This window comes from Chrysochloris asiatica, unplaced genomic scaffold (genome assembly GCF_000296735.1).
Source record: "Chrysochloris asiatica unplaced genomic scaffold, ChrAsi1.0 scaffold00326, whole genome shotgun sequence".
Lineage (NCBI taxonomy): Eukaryota > Metazoa > Chordata > Mammalia > Afrosoricida > Chrysochloridae > Chrysochloris > Chrysochloris asiatica.
The window spans coordinates 922757-931043 of NW_006408844.1; positions in this window are offsets into that span (position 1 = coordinate 922757).

The window sequence follows — 8287 nt, forward strand, 5'->3', positions numbered from 1 at the left end:
CCACCTATGTGTCCTGTCTCTCCCCACCCCTACCCTGTGTTGGGGAGTCCCTGAGGACAGAACTGTAGCCCCCATCCACTCCATAGATAGAACTGTCATCCTCCTCTCCTCTCTTCCTGCCCCCGACCCCCATCCTATTAGGACAAGCCTCATCTTCACATTGGGTCTCTCTCCTGGATCCAGCCCACACAGTGGGTGGGGGAGGACAGACTGACGGTCGGCACTCCAGGGGGGAGCAGGCCGGCAGCCGCATAGGTGCAGCTGTTGCCAGGTGGACCTTGCCAGCTGGAGCTATTTTTAGAAGCCATGTTTGCAAATTTTGTGTTAATAGTGTCTCTGTCCAGGCTTTGGCTCTCAGGACTAAGGGAGGGAAAGTCTTAAGAAACCCTCTCTCCCTCCGTGTTCTTCTCCTCACAGGTGGCTGGGATCAGTAGGGGACTTCCATCCAAGCTGTCGTCCTCCCCAGCTGCCATCTGCCAATACAGGGAAAATCAGGGGTAGAGGTGGGTACCTGGAGGGAGGCCTGGAACTGAGGCTGCAAGAGGCCAGGTCTGAAAGAGCAGGCAGAGTTCATGTCACTGGAAGGGAACAAGTTGTCTTGTCTGTCACCCTCCTTAGTCTATGAGGTTGTCTTCCCCCAACCCCAGGCTTCTGGATTTCTATGATAAACCACCCTCCAAAAGTCCCCCAGTCAAGTCTTGGCTGAGTCCTGTTCTGACCTAGGCTGAACTTTGATTTGGAAGCCCCAGAGGAATGACTCCCCAGTTCATGAAGAGAGAGCACTGGGGGTGCAGAGGCAAATAGCTCCCCTAGAGTCCCATCCTCAGGGGTTCCTGGTGTGGATGGAAAGGACTTGATCTTGGAATGGGTACTCCAGAGAAGACGTGGTGGGTGCTGAGAGCTCAGAACTTGCTCAGAACTAAGAACTGACAGATGAGAAGAAGTCAGGTAGTCAGGTGAAAAGTGGGTGGAAATAGGGACAAAGGCCCTGAGATGAGAGCGTGAGCCTAAGGTTTTATGATTCTGTGACCATAGGGGCCAGGGCATCCCTCCTACCAAGGGAGTCCCTCCCACCACAGGGCTTCCCAAGGAGGTTCATCTTTTCCTGGTCCTTACCCTTCTGGAGTTCTGGTAGCGTAGTGATTACGAATTGGGCTGCGAACCTTAAGGCCAGCAGTTCGAAACTACTAGCTGCTCCGCCAGAGAAAGATGCGGCATTTTGCTCCCATAAAGATTTTACAGCCTTGGAACCCCTGTACAGGGTCGCTATGGGTTGGAAACAACTCCACGGCACTTAACAACAACACCCTTCCACACAGGAGTACTGGTGTGGTGCGGTAGGATAAGCACTCCACCTCAAAGTCCGTTTGAATTGCAAGGTTGGCAGTTCAAATTCACCAGCCACTCCTTGGGAACCATATACAGGGTTACCCTGAGTCCAGCCAACTCGAGTGCACTGAAAAACAACAATCCTTCCACACAGACCTGTGACCCTTCAGGCATAGGTCAGCACGGAACATTCCGCACTTTACAGACAGACTCTGGTAGTGTAGTGGTTATGAGTTGGGCTGATAACCTCAGCAGTTTGAAACTACCAGCTGTTGCGCAAGAGAAAGATGAGGCTTTTTGCTCTGGTAAAGATTTACAGCCTTGGAAGCCCTCTACAGGGTCACTATGAGTCGGAACCTACTCCGTGGCACACAACCACCACCACCACCACCGGCCAGACAGCTTGACAGGTGGTGAACAGACTGACCAGAAAAGTTCTTTCCGCTGAAACCAACCATCCTGTGACTATCTCATCTGGTCGCAGCCCTGCTTTCTCTCTGCTGGGAGGTGACTACCGATAGCTTTTGGACTCATAGTCTTGAATTCCAGGCCTGACTCTGCCATTTAGAACTATGTGACCTTAGGCAAGGTGCTCAACCTTTGGAGCACTCAATATATTAAAAGCTCAAAAAATATTCATTCTTTGTAACAGTACTGTTGTATCATTACCATATAATAAATAGATGGGGAAAATGACACCTCCCCCATCCCCCAATGAGACAGCGACTTGCCTAGGGTCGCCTGGGGCGGGGCGGTGTGGAAGGAGGTCACCCGCCCGCTGAGCAAGCAGGAGCCTGCGGGAGGGCCGGCGGGTCGTGGCATCAGGGCCGTCGCCCGGCTCCAGCCCCCCTTACCGCCCGGGCATCGCTCGGCTGCAGCGCTGCTTTACGAGCAAAAACAAACACGTCCCACAAGCGGCCCCTGTGCGGTGAGGCTCTGCGCCCGCCAGGGCCGCCGCCACCCGGTCAAAGCCGGCTTTGTGCCCGCCCCGCCGCCCCCGCGGCCCAGGCGATTTTAATTAGCGTCTGGGTCTACGCCGAGAGATGGGAATCAAAGCCCCTGTTCTTTCAGCGCCCCTGCCCCAACCCATGCTCCTGCTCCCGGATCCCCAGGGCTCCACATACCCCTGCTGGCAGCTGCGGGAACTGGAGCCATCCCCAAGCAGTCGATACCAGTTCGAATCTCACCCTTACCAATGCGGTAAGGGTATTGGCGTTCTAAGTCCGCTTTTACCCATTAACATTAGCTCTCATTCAGCCAGTCAGCTGTATTAGGATTTACCAGGAGGCTTCAAAAAGTTAATGGGAAAATTCCACTATCTTTTCATTCCATTTCCCCCAGGAATTTCTGAAGCCCCCTCACACATTTAGAAAGAGAGAAAGAGGGCAGGAAGGAAACGTGTGGTGGCTCTGGGAGCAAGGGGGAGAAAAGTTTCTTAGGAGAAAGGAGATCAAGACTTAGGTAAAGTAGAGGAGATGTTTACCAGGAGCACAGGACAAGACATCCCAGGCAGAGGGGACAAGTTAGGAGAAGTCTGGTGTGCTGCACTCTCCAGTGTTGGACCAGGGTGGTCAGGACAATGAAGTGATTGGGTGATTGGGATTCAAGGAGTCCCTATGAGCTGCTATGAGGGTCAGACTTGATCTTTAGAAAGGTCACCCGGGGTTGAGACTGAGTCAGTGACTGAGATGAAGTGTGTGCTGAGCTAAGGCAGGACCAAGGGAAAGGGGAGGAAGAGATGGCCTTGAGAGGTAAGGCTGCATCTCCGCCAGTTCGCCTACTTAGCTTTCAACCCTTATGCCTTTTTTTTCTGTTTCTTTAAATATTGTGAATTGAGTGAATGTTTATAGAGCAGATCTTCAGTTTTACATTCAACAAATCATATACTTTATTCCATCTTCTCGGTGTAAAATCATTTATTCTATTTCCTCTCTGTTTCATGTTTCATGTTTCCATTCTTCCTTCTTTCCCAACCCTTTTGAATTTTGTCCTTGGGTAAATGTTGCCCTTTTGATTTCAAATGGCTGACTATTGTATGATGTGTATACCTCACTAATGTTGTTGTCCCCCCTATATAGCTACCTGATCATTGAGTCGTTGGAGTGAGTTTAGTTCTAGACATGAAGGGTGACCAACAGCCATAGTCTTGGGCTTCCACCAGTCTCTATCTGACCAGTAAGTCTGGTCTTTTTTTTTTTCCCTTATGATTTTGAATTTTCTTCTACATTTTCTTCCACTCTATCCAGGACCTTCTAATGTGATCCCTTTCAGAGCAGTTGGTAGTGGGAGCCAGGCGCCATCTAGTTCTTCTGGTCTCAGGGTTGTGGAGACTGATGTAAACATGGTCCAATAGTCCATTGGATTGTTTCCAAGTGACTTCAATTTTCATCACTCTTCTTTTCTCTAGACAGGGAGAGACAAATAGTTGTACCTTAGATGGCCACTCATGAGCTTTTAAGATCCCAGTCACTACTCACCAAAGTAGGATGTAGAACATTGTCTTTGTAGACTATGCTATGCCATTTGACTATGGTGTCCCCTGAAACCATGGTTCTGAGTCCTAGGCCTAGCAGCTCATTCCCTCAAGGTGTTTGGTATTGTCTAAGTTTCCATAACTTTGCCCCTGTGTACTTCACCACATTCATGGATATATTTGCAGCAAAGGAAAATGCCTCTGTCAAATGTTTATGTATTTCTTCCCAACCCGTTCAGCCTGCATGTCTACCCGTGTTGTTGTTGTTAAGTGCCACTGAGTCAGTTCAAACTCATAGTGACTCTTCATAGGGTTTTCAGGAGCAGCTGGTGAGTTTGAACCACTGATCAAACTCACTGATCAAAAGTTGGTGACAAAACCAACTTTTTGGTCCAGTGCTTATCCTACAGTGCCACTGTAATTGCAGAATTGTGCATATAATAGTATTTACCTCTGTTGCCTTTAACTCTTGTATTCCTCCCCATGTCTTTGCATGCCTTTATATTTTTTCTGCCAACCTCACTCTTACTGTGTATAGCCTTCCCCTTCACCCAAATTAACACCTGTCTACCCTCTAGTCGGTGAATTACTTTTTCTGCCTTCCCCACCCCTGTAACCATAAAAGAATGTTTTTCTAGTATGAAAACTTTTTATTGACTTTTTACAGTACTGGTCTCATACAATCTTTGTTCTTTTGTAATTGACTAATTTTTCCCTAGAGAATTTCTTGAAGGGAAGCCTGGAACCTGCCTAGGGATTATCTGGGGGTACTTGTTTAACAAGCCAATTCCTCACCCCATCCCGTACCTGCTGAATCAGAATCTGTGGGTTTTTAGTCTTGGGATACACTTTTTGATTTACGTAGAAATGTAGGGTGTTGTTGTTGTTAAGTGCCTTTGAATCAATTCTGACTCATAGCCACCCTGTATAGAGTTTCCGAGGAGCAACTGGTAGGTTTGAACCACCAACCTTGCAGTTCAAACTGACTTACAGTCCAGTACCTCATCCTACAGTGCCATACCAGGACTGTTAGGTGCCGTCAAGTTGGTTCCCATTATAGCGACTTTACACACAACAGAACAAAACCCTGTCAGGTCCTGAGCCATCCTCACAATCGTTGCCACTGTGCCAGACCATTTTGTTGGGGGTCTTCCTCTTTTTCGCTGACCCTATACTTCACCTAAGCATGATGTTCTTCTCCAGTGACTGGTCGCTACTGAGAATATGTCTGATGTGTGAGAGACGGAAGTCTTGTCATCAAGACTTCTATGGAACTTTCTGATTGTACTTCTTCCAACACAGATTTGTTTGTTCTTCTTTCTAGCAGTCCATGGTACTTTTAATATTCTTCTCCAACACTACAATTCACATGCATCAATTCTTCTATGGTCTTCTTTATGCATTGTCCAAATTTCATATGCATATGAAGCTATTGAAAATACCATGATTTGGGTAGGTGCACCTTAGTTCTCAAATTGACATCTTTGCTCTTGAGCACTTTAAAGAGGTTTTGTGCAGCAGATTTGCCTAATGCAATACGTCGTATGATTTCTCAAGTGCTGTTTCCATGAGCATTGATAGTGGATCTGAGCAAAATGAAGTATTTGACAACTTCAATCTTTTCTCCATTAATCATGATGTTATTTACTGGTTGTTATTTACTGGGCCAGTGATGAGGATTTTTGTTTTCTGTATATTGAGATGCAACCCATATGGAAAGCTGTGCTCTTTGCTCTTCATCAGTAAGTATTTAAAGTTCTCTTTGCTTTTCAGCAAGCAAGGTTGCATCATCTGCATATCACAGGTTGCTAAATTGAGTCTTCCTCCAATCCTGATGCCATGTTCTTCTTCATATAACACAGTTTCTCGGATTATTTGCTCAGCATACAGATTGAATAAGTATGGTGAAAGAGGATTCATTAACAACCTGTGATTTACAGATGATACAACCTAGCTTGCTGAAAGTAAAGGGTACTTAAAACATTTACTCATGAAGCTCAAAGAGCACAACCTTCGGTATGGATTACATCTCAATGTCAAGAAAACAAAAATCCTCACCACTGGACAAATAAACAACATTCTTATCAACAGAGAAAAGATCGAAGTTGTCAAGGACTCCATTCTTCTTGGATCAACTATCAACGCTCATGAAAGCAGCAGTCAAGAGATCAAACGACGTGACATATTGCATTAGGCAAATCTGCTGCACAAGACCTTTTTAAAGTGTTACAGAGCAAAGATGTCAACTTGAGGACTAAGGTGCGCCTGACCCAAGCCATGGTATTTTCAATAACCTCATATACATGCGGAAGCTGGACAGTGAATAAGGAAGACCGCAGAAGAATTGATGCTTTTGAGTTATGGTGTTGGAGGAGAATACTAAAAGTGCCATGGTCTGCCAAAAGAATCAATAGATAGATCCATTTTGGAAGAAGTGCAGCCAGAGTGCTCCTTAGAGGCCAAGATGGCCAAACTTCATCTCTCATACTTCAGACATATTGACCATTCACTGGAGAAGGATATCATGTTTGGTAAGGTAGAGGGTCAGAGTTGAGGAAGACCACCTACAAGATGGATTGGCCAAGTGGCAGCATCAATGGACTCAAACGTGGCAGCAGTAGTGAGGTTGGCCCAGAATCGGGCAGTGCTTCCTTCTGCTGTGCATAACGTCACTATGGGTCAGTACCAACTTGATGACACCTAACAACAACATAGGAGTCCAGAGAAGATTAAATGAGGTCACTGACATAAAGCTTTGGCTTGGTGCTTGGAACACAGTGCCCAGTAACTGATAGTAACTAACTGTCCTTGTTAAGTTTAGGATATAACATTTTACACACAAAAAAGGCAGTATTCTTGTTTTAATTGACTTTTGAAGATTGTGATATATAGGTACAGAACATTTGCCAATTCTACAGTCTTCACCAGCATTACGTTCATCATGCATAATGCTGATGAAACACAGTCATCACTAGTAACTACTTCACATTTTCTACCACCTTTAACAGAAGCTCAGTGCCCCCGAATTATTGCATCTTCCTTCCCCCCCAGCACAAAAATAAGGTTTGGATCATCAGCTTATTAATATACATGTTTTAGAAAAAGCATAGGATTGGGAGGCAGAAAAGTTACATTTGAACAAACCTGGATCTCGGTGGGCCTGTGTCTCTCAGGATCCTTTAGTTTGTCAATCTAGATTATCTGACTCATGCAGGCTGTCTTAGATGGAGATTCCCTAGAAACCAAAGTTTAGACAAGGATTCATATGAAAGTGACATATTAGGGAGCATTTCCAAGAAACAAACAGTGGGAAAATGGAGAAGTAGGACTGGGAAGTGAAGAGGGTAAGGCAAAGGTGTGATATCAAACCAGAACCAATGAGGGGCAGCCCTCTGGCTCTGTCTTGCAGAGGAGCTGAGTGTGGCTCACCCGTCAGAGTTGTCCAGAGCTGTGCAAGCCCACTGCTGTCTAGTCCATTCTGTCTCAGAGTGACCCTCTAAGACAAAGTAGAACTGCTCTGTAGCATTTCCGAGGCTGTAAATCTTTATGGAAATGCAGGCAGCCTTATCTTTCTCCCATGGAGTGACTGGAGGGTTTGAGCTGCTGACTGAGGTTAGCAGTCCAGTGTGTAACCTACTGTGCCATCAGGGATCCTTATAGCACTGTGTGTGTGTGGGGGGGGGGGAAGGGAGCTGGATAATTTATGCTTCCATACTGGTCACTCATTGCTTAAGGGCTAGTCTTGGGGTGAGGTGGAGGTATAAATAATACCCAGGCATTTCTGGCTTTCCATGTTTATAGATCAAGTGTACTCTGATAGCCTAAGGGTACTCTTCTGACAAAGAGAAGCAATTGCTGGCTATGGGGAGTGAAAGCAGATGGAGAGCCAGTGCAGATAAAAACGGTATGGCATCACAAGGATTAGGAGAATGTCATTGACAGCCGTGCTACAATGGCATAAACTATAAGGCATCTGTTGTGTTCTTTTTAAGAAATGTGGTGTTAGGCTTTTTCTGGAACAGTTCGATGTGAGTTGTTGATGTCACTGAGGATTCAGCTTTTTCCACTCCTCTTCCTTAACATGCTGGTTTTCATCATTTTCAGCCTCATGGTCACAAAATGGCTGCTGCAGCTCCATGGCTCATGCCCTTCACTGGTAGTATCTGAAGCAGGAAGCAAGGGGCGGGCAATAGCAAAAAAGCTTTCTCCTCATGGATTCTCTCCTATGAGGAGGAAACTTTCCTCTACCCCCCACTAGAACTGGGTTATCTGCCCAACTGTAAACTTGTTGTTAGGTGCCATCGAGTCGGCACCAACTCATAGCGACCTTATGCACAGCAGAACAAAACAATGTCCAATCCTGCGCCAACATCACTACTGTTGCCACACTTGAGTCCATCGATGCTGCCACATGACCAATCCATCTCATTGGGGGTCTTCCTCTTTTTCTCTGACCCTCCATCTTACCAAACATGATATCCTTCT